This window comes from Sander vitreus, chromosome 14 (assembly GCF_031162955.1).
Source record: "Sander vitreus isolate 19-12246 chromosome 14, sanVit1, whole genome shotgun sequence".
Classification (NCBI taxonomy): domain Eukaryota; kingdom Metazoa; phylum Chordata; class Actinopteri; order Perciformes; family Percidae; genus Sander; species Sander vitreus.
In genome coordinates this window covers 6719877-6734135 of record NC_135868.1, presented here as the reverse complement: position 1 = coordinate 6734135, position 14259 = coordinate 6719877, and the positions used below count along the sequence as shown (strand labels likewise).

Sequence of the window (14259 nt, the reverse complement as noted above, 5' to 3'; positions counted from 1 at the left end):
GCAAAGAGGGATCACATGCATCATAAAAATAAGACTAAACAGTTAAACATTAATTCTAGAAAATGTATTCCCTACTAAATGATGCACCATCGTACTATAGTAGTAATGAATGTGACTCACCTACAAATTCATTACACATTAATTCATTACATAACAGGTTCTACTCACATTACACAAGGCCTGCATCCTTACCAGGCGCATATAGAAAACAGGAGGCCATATTGTAGGGTAAACACAATGTAGGCTTACAACACGGTATGGAAATAGTGAGGAGCACTTTGCAATTTGCCCAGACAAGCCTTTCTGCATGCACATACACTCTCACACACACACTCCTCCTTGGCCGGGGCAGTAGAGGCGGGGGAATTCCTTCTTTGCTCGCATACTGAAACCCTCCCTTTCTTTCTCCCTCCCTCTCTCTCTCTCTCTCTCTCTCTCTCTCTCTCTCTCTCTCTCTCTCTCTCTCTTTCTCTCTCTTCCCCTCTCTCTGTGGCGACCTTTATCTATGTATTTCAAAGCAGAGCCAATCCGCCCCTACAAACTCCATTTCCTGTGGAAGACCATTACCTAACTTCCCGTTACTTTATTTCTCCTTCTCTCTCTTTGCTACTATTACGCTTTCATTCTTATCCCCTGCCTGCCTTCTCTCTCTGATATTGATTTCTACAACTCATCGCTTCCTTTTTTCTCTCCCCTCCTTCCACTTGGTCTCTATCCTCGTTTTGTGCTGCAGTCATACAGAAAAGCAGAGTCGTTCCAAAAAAAATGTTATTCCACACCAAAGTCATTCAGTATCTCTCTTAACCATGCCAGAGCCATTCAGAATATCTTCTATTCCACATCGGATTCATTCACAGTTCTGCCCCTGTTTAGAAAGTGAAACAAATTGATTTTGCTGACATGTTGAACGGGAGACTGTTGCCATTTAAGTGGTTTGTTTGCTGTGTGGCTGATACATGCGGGACTTGCCTCAGATCGTAGCTGCTGTGTGCTCTGCCTCATTTCTTCCAATACAACAGTCTCCACAGAGCTACGAGTGCCAGAAAGATGTTGACAACAAGTGTATAAGAGGGAGAGTCAAAACACCCCCTATATGCTCTGTCGTCGAAATTTCTCTATCCAACTGTGATATTCGCTGTCAAAATTTTCTGGATTGATGTCTACTTGTCAGTGACTGTTTGACTGTCAGTTAACTTCCATGTCTGCCTGTCTGTCCCTGTTTGTACTGTACATCCATCCTCCCCCCAAACTCTTTCTCTATGTCTGCCTGTCTCTTTTCCCTTCTGCTGCCTTCCTGTTTGTCTGTGAAGGCTAGCATTCATTCAGGTCATTTTAATATCTGCCACATCACATCGGCGAGAGAGAAATCCATTTTCAGACATGAGTGCCGCCTGTCTCAAGGCCACACACGCACACACAGCAAACCTCTGTATGATGATAGTTGATAATGCACACAGAGAGCTCATAGACATCACTTTGCTCTATGTAAATCCCTATTTAGGACAGACAGCCATAGAGCAGCCACCATAAAATAATTTGGCAACCGGCCTTACTTGGTCACGATAGAGGTATGCTACATGTGTTTACTCAGTAGTGCACTGTGTACAACAGCTGGTGTCAGAGTCATGGACCTAATGATAACAGCTTAAAGAAAAACTGACGCAACTCACGCTTCCCTCTGTGAAATATGGAGCAAGGAAGTCCATATGGGAGCTATGGTAGGCTTCCTATATTGCATTTTCAGTTCAAAGCAGAGCACTATTTTAACAACTTTAACCTTCTTGACACAAATGCATGGTAAACATGAAACATGGTTAACATGACTGTAGGCAACATCGAGCGGATATGAGTAATGTGAGGTGACAAAAACATGAACTGCTGCCTTTCTGGGTGTATAATTTAGTTTAGCTAAGTAATTGTCCAGGTTTAGGTCATGGTTTAATCACTTTTTCAACCGCAACTGGGCTACAACAAACTAATAATAGGCAAAATGCAACTCATTATTGTACCAAGTATATAATATAACATATATATTTATGCTAGCAATAAAGAATAAAACTGCATATGCCCTCAACAAATGTTTGCAACATTGCCATACGTTTAATTCACCTGGGGATACATTGTCTAGGAGTGAACTTTGCAGACCTTTCAGACCCTTATAGTATGTTTAACCTCCTGTGGAGTTGCCAAATCATTATTAAAAGTATATTTCATGTATTATATCTTCACCAAACTGCATGATATTTAAAAGTTTTGTAGAGAGCACCTCTGTAAAAGTGTACGACGGGATTACTACAGTGCTTTATTAACAACAGGCCAGGGTGTATAAATATATTGACATAGGCTAATCATAATCCAGAGTAGATAACAGCTGTTCATGTATCTACACAAGGCCTAAAGAGCAAATGCAAACTACAGAAGGTGATGTCGTCACCTCTGGTTTAGCTGGATAGTACCGTGTATGTGTCAAGCCCTCGTAGTACCGCGATTACTACCAGGTTTACTCCACAACACTCAGCAGGCCGTGGCGTGCAGCGACCAGGCCTCAACTACACACAAGGCCGCTTGGAAATCCTCAACTCACTGTCACCGGGGACATAACCGGTTTAACACGCATATTGACCCGTAATACCATGTAATATAGCCCATATTCACTGTGCTGCATGACGGTGTGAAATGTCCCAAACAGATGAACGCGTTAACTTTGTCAATCACACACAACACACCGACAAACAGCAGACAAAGTCGATTGTTTGGCCCATCCGAAAGTGACAGTCGCCTGAAAATATAGCTACAGCTGTCCGAATAACTTTGTATTGACCCTCGTCGTCATTTGCATTATTGCAACCGAGATACAAGAAGGAGAAAGTAGAAACTAGTCCAAGAAGAAGGCCCTCGAGCCCCTCAAAAACACATTAATTCAAACAGCCACGTTGATTCATGAAAAAGAGGAAGAAAATATGCCAATGTAAAAGAGAGGAGCTGGAATGACAAGCGAGTTTTCGAGGTTTGATACAACGCATGGAAAAGAACAGTTGTTATAGGAAGTCCAACGGCAGTTATGGCGTTGAATTTATTTCTAGTGGAAAAGTTTCAAGCTCACTATGTCTATCCGCACCGCTCCCTTTTTTTCGCAGAAGACACCCAATCCGCCCTCTACTCCTCTCCGTAGGCCACCCAAATATCGGAAATATGCTGATCACCTCAACTGCTAATACTGTTTATGACCACAGTAAACATGAACAACGTTAGCAGCTCGGCAAAAGCACAACAAGCCCCCCACTGCAGTGCTGCAGGAGAAAGATTTGTGGGCAGCTTATACTCACCAGAGCTAGTATAGTACCCCAGTGTGATTCTTTGTTGAGTCCGCCGGGTAAAATAGGGCAGGGTGGCCGGTCGTCCGCAGCTGCCAATTAGCGTCCGTTCATGTTTCTCCGGCAAAGCAACTTAAAAGGAGGTAAAACTACTGCCCTGTACATTCTACACTACAGTCGCAAAATGGTGAATGAAGCCCCAAAGCCTTGACAACCAGCCCGTGCGGCCAATAGCGGAGCACGAACGCGTACAGTAACCAATAGGATTCCGCGGAATGGGAGCGGTAAATTTGATCGACGGCGCGTCGTGGCCAATCACAGTGTGGGAAAACACAGAACAGCTGTTGGGAGAGCGAGTCTGCGGCGGCCAATGGGGTTCCTCTGTGGGCATGTCTACAGGCAGGCACGCAGGACGAGACATCTTTCCCTTCTTTCTTTCTTCTTTTCATCCCCTTTTCATTTGTCTACAAAGATGGCGTAGACAGAGGGAGGACTGCCTGTCTTTTTGAAACGGGTTGGACGTATTTCAGTAAATAAAACACTGACATGACATTATCAATTTTAATATAGATCAATATGTAATTCCCCAAGCTGTCTCATATATTATAACTTCAACCCACTATTATAAAACAGCTTTAATAAGAATAGTAATAATCATTATTGTCTCCACTATGATCCATGTGAGCCACAGGTTGAATGTAGTTTTAGAGGAACCACAGAGAACACCAAATCCCAAATTCACATGCTTTCTCTCTCTCTACATTCCTCTCACAAACTCTCACTCTCTCACTCACTCTCTCTCTCTCTCTCTCTCTCTCTCTCTCTCTCTCTCCGAGTTAATCAGAGGCGCTCTAAACAGCACAGAATCCCTTAGTCCCGCCTCCCCAGCCAATCAGGACAGCAGCTGGAGGCTATACGTCACCAGAGCAGCGTGTAATTGGCTGAGAGGCCTGGGGTCTACAGGCCAATGACCGAATGCTGTGGTGAGGTCACTATGCTTGTTGCCATCAGCTTGGGCATCAGGAAAAGTGAAACCCCAGTGAGTAAATTGGTCCAAATGTGGGATTATGGTTCCTAAGAGAGTGACCCATATACACTCTGGGCCTCCCTGCACACACACAAACACTGTGTGCGAGCAGGGAGGTGTGCATGTGTACAAGCAGGTACAGGCTGTAATACACTGCTGAATACAAGACAACATGCAAACAGGCTGAAAAAAATACAGTTAAACATGCATGAGTGCATACAAACAAACACACTTACACACAGATACGTGCCTGTGCACCACACACACACGCACAGACGCACGCACGCACGCACGCACGCACGCACACACACACACACACACACACACACACACACACACACACACACACACACAGACACAGTGGCATCCCACTGTGATTTCATGAGACACTAATGGTGTGTGGATTGCTGTGTAGCAGTGTGACTCGCTGTTTCTATAGCTTAGAGGCACAGGCGAGTTTGGTCAATGATGATACAGAGCTGGCTGGTTGCGGCATTGCAGTTGCCCACGCACGCACACGCGCATGCATACACACACACACACGCACACACACACACACACACACAGACAAGCGCGTACACTTGCCACAGTTACACACAACTGGGTGCACGCAAACAAGCAAGCATCTACACACATATAGCAGGCGCAGTGGAGTTATAACATGTACGGGCGTTACATAAGATGTACGTGTACTGGAGGACACACACACTGTGCCTAGTCCTGTGCAATCACACACACACACACACAGAGACACACACACACTTGTGTGTATATTGTGTAGACTATACAGCCTCTTTGAGCATGCAAACATACAGACATGCACTGTTGCACATATGATAAAGTACAGTACAGGTTTATTATTATTATTTTGTTGCAGACACAAACACACATGCACGCACACACAAGCTTAGCATTTATGTATTTACTGTACATATTTCATGGCTGTAACTTGTGACTCATAAATCTGTGAAAAATGCACCACGAAGACACACAGACACACTCACTCTGCACATGTAAGTGCAGAGTGAGTGTGATCTCTAGACATTTTCCCCATCCCTGATAGTAAAGCACTGCAGTCTCTGTCTCCCTCTAACTGACTGCTCATTCACTGTAGACGTGTGTGTATTCAGAAATGTAGGGCGAGTACAGCGAACATGAAACTTTGAGGGGTGGCTGGTTTCGTAAGGCGCCATTGAGAGACATTAAAGAGACCCGAGATTGAAGTCTATTGAAGTCTCCGAAAAGCTTTACAATGTGACTGGAGATGAATGTGTGAAGGGAGACTTTTGTGGGAAAGGGTAGAACTGAAACAGACAGCAAAGAGAGTTATGAAAGACACAGAAACGGACATGAATCATGCCAGAGACAGGAAGAGGGAGACAGACAGTAGCAGAGAAAAATGGCGAGAAGTAGACCAAGAGTGGCTGTAGAAGTTGAGCAGTTTCTGAATGAGTGCCATAAATCTGGCTGGTATTAGCACCTCTGAGCACTTTCTAAGAATGAGATGGAGAGCTGCGGCTAAGCCCCCCCAATCCCAGTCACTTTACTCTAAATGCATTATGGCCACTTAACTGCTAAACAGCTCCAGGGACCCTGTACTGCACCTGACCCAACACTCTAACACTCTCTAATTGTGTGTGTGTGTTTGCAAAAAAAAAGAAGAACAACTGGACAGTAAGAGATGGACCAGATGAGTCCAACTCTACTCTACTCTAGATGAGCGTGCAGTCACTCGTAGCCACTTCTTCTATAATCTCCTGAGTCATTTTGTTAGATGAATGGGTTTAGATAGATAGATGAACTTAATTGATCCCAAACTGGGAAATGTCAGTGCTACAGCAGCAATGTATAAGGCACACATTTTTATACTATATACATTTTTACAAATACTATGTAGTAATACACTCTGTTGTTCGGTCTCTGTAAATTATAGTTTGGTCTTGACCTACTCTATCTGTAAAGTGTCCTGAGATATCTTCTGTTATGATTTGATATTATAAATAAAATGGAATTGAATTGAAGGTGCTCATCGATCAGGGAAAGTTTAAACCTCTAAAGTGTCATGGCAACAGAGCAAACCCAATCTACTGATGGGGGCAGAGTGACTGCCGGTCACTCGAGATCTCCAGAACAATTGAGCAGTGGTGGAAGACGTACTCAGATTATTTACTCATATAAAAGTAGTAATAACACTCTTACAATACTGTTACACGTTTGGCATTCAAAAGTACACAAGTATTATCAGCAAAGTGTATTTAAACCTGCAATGGCAACAGTACCATATCTTTTTTTTTTGCAAAGTATGCAATGTACAATATTTCCCTCTGAAAAGTAGTGGGCTGAAAGTATAAAATAGCATAAAATGGAAATACTCAAGTAAAGAACAACTAGCTCAAAGTTGTACTTAAACACAGAACTGGACTAAATGTATTTTCCATCACTGCAAACAGGTAAACAGATCTTGAGTTGAAATCTTTTTACTGTACTGCTGTTTCCAAATTCAATGAACTTTCACGCTCCAATTCATATACTGGTGTGTAAACAAATGCACAATATATTCTCAGTGAGAGATTCGTTTATGTATTGCTTCTCATAACTGTTCCTTTCATCTCTTTTCACACAACAGAGATAAGGGTTGATCTTTTGCTCCTCACTTTCGGTTACATGTTGCATTGAGGATGAACACGTGTCCACCAACTGAGAAATTAAGCAATTTTAGTATGGATGCTGGTATTTGTGTGGAGATACAAAATGACACACACAATACAGTTTATAATTACTGTATATTTGGTTTAAAATACAGGCCTTACATGCCTCTCTTATTTTGATTTGATGATTATAAACTTTTGATAACCACTTTCAAAAAACACATGCCCACTTCCTGTGCAGCCTGATGTTACTTCTGTGACTTGCTTGCAAATCAAGTAATAAGACACCAATTTCTTTACTTCAGTTTGCACATTTTTCTTATATGAGCACATACATTGCAGCCATTTTGCAGACATCGTCTTCTTCTAACAAGACTGAAAAATGGGCATTCCAAACATTGCGTGAGAAGCCTGACAAAGAGTTTAAATAATGTAAATTTAATGTTAATATATTATTTGTTGTTGTACTTATTTAGATGACTGTTGAACTTTCACACACATTGCACATCATCTAATGGCTGCAGGGAGACAGAGCCATGCTCTTGTGTACTTTCCTGCTGTTGACACTTTTTTTGTGCCTTTTTTTCCGTTACACTTTTTTATTATAATTTGTTTTTAGTTTATCAATCAATCAATTTCTTTATTTTATTATTTCGCTTTTATTATTTGCATTTTTAGTCTCACACTTTTTTACGATTTATATATGTTTTTCTTTAGACAGACAGACAGAGACAGACAGACAGACAGACAGACAGACAGACAGACAAATAGACAGATAGACAGACAGACAGACAGATAGATAGATAGATAGATAGATAGATAGATAGATAGATATAGGTGACAGTTCTTTATTCATTCTGAATGGTTGTTCTTTTTTATTCATTCTACAATATCTGTGACAGTCTCTATTGCTCAGTAGATGGCGCTGCACCCTAGAACTAAAATACACTGACCTATACTTTTTTTGTTTGTTTGTTTATTTTATTGTCCTATGCACAGTAAGGAAACATGTTTCCCTGTGCTCCTGATTTTTGTTGGTTGTGTGACATTGTCATTATGGTTACAGCTATTAGATATAGTTCAAGTAAAGCTGATATATTTGACACATGTCGGCTTCACGGACAAATAGATAGGGAGCTTAAAACTAGAACTAGGTTGATTTTCAGTTGATATATTATATTTGCAGCCAATTTGCATTAACTTTAAGAAAGGTTTCCAATAAGGATAATGATATAGTCAATATATATATATGTAATATATAAAGATATATTAGAAGAAGAGTATCTCTAGTATCCCTTTAATCATAATGTGATTTCTATAATAGTCTGAGGTTTGCTTGTTGGCTGAAAAGGACACATGAGGCCATTTCAACATGTGATTTTGAGTCTTGAGCTTGGTTTTGACGTCGCTCGTTGCTTGCTATAAAAGGTTATTGAAATAATCTTTGACCTTTACAATTATTTTTCTGCAACAGATCCAAGCAGCAGCTAGTTGACGTTCTCTTCTCGTGACTCCCACAGATAATGAATCCTTATTACCGAGGATGCTGCTCTGCCGGTTCACTGAGCCGTGAGGACGATCTGCCTCCAGAAATACACTCACACGCCTGCTGCTGCACAAATACTCAACTGTCAGCATTTAATCCTTCACGCATACTGACTACCTGCTCAAGCACTAAGCCAACCCGTCTTCAGTGAGTTCTGTGTTTCATGAAACTTGTATTATAGTGTTTAAAATTAAATTAAATTAAATATTTTCTCTACACCTTACTGTCAACTTAATTAATTATGTCCTTACTGGGTTCCTAGCCTCCAATTCATCATGTTTTAACAGTTGTGGGTGCAATAGTGTGACATCTAATCATTAGGAGGAAGTAACTGTAATAGAGTAGGACATTGAAAGTAAAAGAAATAAATAAATAAAAAGTGAGTCCCTATTAAAGTGAATCCCATTTACATTTGATATATTAAGAAACAAAGGAGAGATACATAACTTATTAAACTTGTTAATCTCACTTTTTCCCACATTTCAATCAGGATACTAATGAAGGGAGACTTTAATATGGCGTGGCACAGATGTTTTTTTCAGACCAAAAAACTAACAATAATATATATATATATTTGTTTTCTGATTTAGTCTCAAAGTTGATCAAAAGTAGCAAAATAGTTTCCTTTCTAAATTATCTGCTTTCATTTTTCAATTTCAAATATTTGATTACTTTCAATCTGATTACATATTTTTTAAATTATTTGTCAGTTATTATAATAGTAAGATACACTTATCTTATTTTTAAGCAATTAATAGGCTAATCTGTTGTCTATTGAGCCGCCCCTTCACACTCATATACACACACTGCCGATAATAATAAGATAAGAAATCAATATCAATATCAATCATGTGTCTCACCAGGTTTCACAATGTTGGCGGTCCAGAGTTTTCGCTGTGACCTTATGGTGAAAGTTGAAGGCGGAGTCCCAGCAGGAGCTCGGCAACAATGCATGATAATTAGCCTTCTGTTGTGATCTGGTTTCTGTCTCAGCCTCCCTGGACTGTGACCTCTGACCTCGTCCCACAGCCAGACAACAATCCCTCTCCGCTGGAGGCCAAACAGCCCGTCAATCAGCCTCCACTCAACACGGCCCGTCCCCTGTTGAGATCAGCAGCCGATGAATGCTTCAAATCAGATTGCAGGGGAGAGGGGAGAGACAGAGAGGAAGAGGGGGGAGACAGAGAGGCGGAGGGGAGGACGAGAGCTGGTGGTCAGAGAGATGAAACAAATACTGGAATGATTAACAGAATTTAAAAAATGAGAACACAAAGAGACTGTGAAAGTGAGGAAAAAATAGAAAATGACAGATACAGAGAATCCGTTGTGTTAAATAGCTGCTACAGGAATACTATTTAGCCAGTGGTGGATTGTAACTAAGTACATTTACACAAGTACTGTATTTAAATACAATTTAGCCGTATTATACATGAGTATTTCTGCTCTATGCTACCTTATAATTCTACTCCTATTCATTTTGGCAGCAAATTGTATGTTTTAATCTACTACATTTATTTGACAGCTTGAGTTACTTTGCATATTTAAATTATTAATACAAAATACAAATCAACTTATACATTATAATACATTATTATAGATAAAGCTACCCAACTTATAGCAGCTGCAACATTAAAGTGATGTACACATTACTACATCAAAATATATAATTAAAAATTAAATATATATAATTCTGAAATGGGCCATTCTGCATAATGACAAATTTTACTTTTGGTACTTTAAGTATATTTTAATGCTAATACATTTGTACTTTGACTTAGGTAAGAGTTTGAATGGAGGACTTTGATTTTAATATTTTTTTCCACTGCAGTATTGCTACTTTTACTTAAGTCAAAATATCTCAGTACTTCTTAAACCACTGCTTTTAGCCCAACAATCTACCACAGAAGGCTAACTGAAAGTCTATTTTATTGTAATATGTTTGAGAACCTATACATGCCTCATGAAGCAGGGTCAAATAAAGTAAACATAATTTAAACTGCCATATAAATATGTTACCACTATTGGGTCTGTGTGGTAAACTGCAGCCGGTTAGCTTAGCTTAGCTTAGCATAAAGACTGGAAATGGGGGTACAGGTAGCAAAATCCCAAATTCTTGTAAAGCTCACTCATTCACACAATATCGTTTGCCTAATAAGAACAACAACTGAAGTTTAAAACACACACACACAGATAAAATATAAAAAAAACTGTGAGAACTGGAACTGGAACAAGTTATAACGTTTGTACAGTTCAAATGGTCATTGCAGGAATACACAGATTGTGTCTTCGTTTCCATGCTAACTGCCTGCTGGACGTGGATGTAAGCTAGCTTCAAATTTAGCATGTGTGAGAGTTGTTTGATTTAACAATCCAATTCAATGGTAAACAAAATTGACTTATACCATTTTTAGTTTAGTGTATTATATTGTTTGTTAAAAAAAAATCGCAATGTTATTTCCCCTCCCCAATATAATAATAATAATAATAATAATAATAATAATAATAATAATAATAATAATAATAATAATATCCTTATTAGAAATTCTTTGACCTAACCTTACCAAACTCTGGTAATGGTGATAATTAGCGAGCTAAGCTCGTTATATTTCCATTACCTTCCATAATGTAGACTTTTCCCTGACTAGATGTTTCCAGACGGGAAAGATGAGTCTAGACATAAATGTGTGTTTATATTTAATGTAAACAAACTTCAGCCAAACACTCAATTATCGAGCCGTTACGGTTACACATAGGTTTCACAGGCCATCCCACGAATCACTGACGAGTCTCGCGAGAGTTTCCAGAGCACACGCGGGAAAGGAAAGGTGTACAAGAAGGTGCACCAATCATACCAATACATCCATGTGTACTACTAGAAACTGACAGCAGGGAGAGCCAGAGTTTTAGAGAGACACCAGGAGAGAAATCAACTGGAGGCTTTTGCTCCAGTGGTTTTTAAAGGTTGTCTAGCGTTTATTATACTGTAGCCTACATAAACAGGACGGGAACAACATAAAGGTGTCTCGTTTAAGTCCAAAATCTATCCCTGTGACTGCAGAAGTATGAGCAAGATTTGGGTAAAAAGCTCAGAAAATTAGGGAACAAAGTCAACTTTATACATAACCTTATTGTACTGTATTATAAAATTGAGTCTCATGATCATCATCTTGACCTGCAGCCTAAGACCCCTCTGAGGTGAATTTGCGGGAAAATAACAGAAAGAAAGATATGTAGGCTACACAACAAACTGAACTTGTGATGTTTTGGCTAGAGCTGGCAGCTATTTTCACAATATATTAAATATTTTTAGTCATTTTTAAGCAATAATTAATTTGCCCCAGCCTCTCAAACGTGAAGATTAAGTGGTTTTCCTATCCTTCTGGGATTGTGAAGTCCTTGGGGTATTTACTGTTGGTTGGACAAAAACAAGCTTTTTTGGGGACATTTTATGGACCAAATGATTAGTTGATTTTATCTGTAATGAAAACAAGCTTTATTTGCAACACCTGTAAAATAAAAAAGATATTAAATAAAAAACATTATCACCATTAAATAATAAATAAATAATAAATCATCTAAATGCCAGCCTTTAAAAACAATCCCTTGGGCACAAATTCTGACCTTCTAATCAAACCAGGACCAACCAGAACCCAAAGAGGGGGCACAGTCATGTGTCTGATTCAAATCATGAGATAGAGACAAACCCACATTGTGTATGGAAGAGTTTTGTCAGTCTGATGAGTAATTAAAACGTCCATTTCAGCAGAAGTAAAAACATGAGGTGGGTGGATCACTGCGGTGTCATCTGGGACACAATTAGTAGCCTATTTTTATTATTAAAGTTTTCAGGGATTTTCTTGGGGCAATCATGACTAATGCTGTTCTGATGCTGTACTCAAGAACAGAATCTAAACAGTTAAACATTTGGTATAAATGAGAAGAAAAAAAAATCATCATCAAAAAACATCAATGAAAATGAACACACAGGCCATTTTTAACATCTGCAGATCTGATAACCCAGTCTTTCACAGAACCACTACAAAAACATTCGTCTCATCTGAATGTATACACTAAAAACAACTACACAATAAATACTCTGTATATCCAACAAAGACCAACAATTTCTTCCAAATACTCACCTGCTCCTAAACGGAAGGTCTGACTCACACAAACATCACTCCATCCTCCTGAATCATTCCTATTGTCATAACCAAGTCAGGGACAAAAAAAAATCCATCACAGGCCTATTGGGAGCAGAAGTGAGAATGCTTATCCCCAGATGGCTTTTCTTTACATAAAATGTGCCAGGACAAGTACAAAATACTTGACTTGCTGTTGACATAAAGCATTCACACAGAGAGAGAGAGAGAGAGAGAGAGAGAGAGAGAGAGAGAGAGAGAGAGAGAGAGAAAGGATGCAGGTTGTACAAATCCACCATCATAAAGGAAGGAGATTTGACTCAGTGATACTGGATGGCCAATGTGTGTGTGTGTGTGTGTGTGTGTGTGTGTGTGTGTGTGTGTGTTGGGTGGAGGATGTGTGATTTAGGAATGTGTATTCATGTGTGTTATAAGGGTTCTGTACATTAATTATGTCTCTTAACCACTGTCCTTCAATTTGTACATGTGGCAGTGAATGAATGCAATGAATGAATCATCTACTGACAATAAACTGAAAAACACCTCCATTGTCCCAGTGCAGCACTGTTAGCCTGCAGAGGACACCCACTCAGTGCAAAATAATAGAAAAAAATCTTACCATTGTACTCTGCACATTCCACACATATTATTCTTAGAAAAAATACAAATATGTTGTGTTTTGTGTTTTCTTTTTTTTTCTTCATGAAAAAGCTAAGTAACATTCCTAACATTCCCAAGGATACGTTAAGTGTGAAACCAATTTGTTTAGGCATCTGACATTTAACCCACTGCTTGTGTTTGGGCCATTCTTGCTGATGATGGGCCGGAGTTTGTTTAAAAAGCATCCCAACTGACAGTCGATTGAGCTGGCCTGAAGGTTATCCAGAAAATGGAGAATGACTTCTGCCCTCTAAGCCAAAGCTAGCCAGCTATTAATTGTATCTATGTAGTCACTGCACTGACTGTTTCATTGTTTACATGAGCCTATTGTGTATGCCGGGGCTACTATGTGACTTGTAACTTTACACAGAGAAAAGAATGCTTTTTTTATTTTATAGTATAGCATTAAAGCTGTTCTTGTCTCTCTCTGTGTGTGTGTGTTTTCCCCCAGAACAATTGATAACTAAACCCAAATTCTCCTCTGGGTGACTAATTAGGGGCCCGACTAACAATTACTCTCATTGTTTAGTAATAATAATAATCGTTTAGTCTATAAAATGTCAGAAAAGGTTGTTTTTCTATCCTAAAGGCCAAGGTTATTTGCTTGTTAACCCGAACAACAGACCAAACCCCCCAAATATTCAGTTTATTATCACTTAAGAAGTAGAAAAGCGGAAAATCTTCACAACTGAGAGGCTGGAACAAGGCAGTATTACTTAAAAGATTAACTGGTTATCAGAATAGTCGACAATTAGTTTGACTAATCGTTTTAGCTCTATGTTTAATTACATTTTTGTTAAGGTGTACAATAAAATAATTATAAAAATTAATAAAATAAATAAATGACGCTATAAGGAAGGAATGAAGAAAACGGTGGTGGAAGCAGTAGTCAGCTCTCTAAGCAACACTGCAGTGTAAAAATACT

General features: G+C 39.3%; 1 protein-coding gene across 4 annotated transcripts in view; it reads right to left on the bottom strand.

The window, feature by feature from the left end:
* Positions 1 to 3510, bottom strand: part of cica (capicua transcriptional repressor a) — a 37688-nt gene extending 34178 nt beyond the window's left edge. For 3 of the 4 annotated variants that reach the window (XM_078267952.1, XM_078267954.1, XM_078267955.1), the window contains exon 1: positions 3327 to 3510. The gene's annotated coding sequence lies outside the window, so the exon portion shown is untranslated. Of the gene's footprint in view, positions 1 to 168; positions 352 to 3326 lie in introns of those variants that run through there. The other variant, XM_078267953.1, reaches the window with a different exon arrangement.
* Positions 3511 to 14259: the final 10749 nt, after the last annotated feature.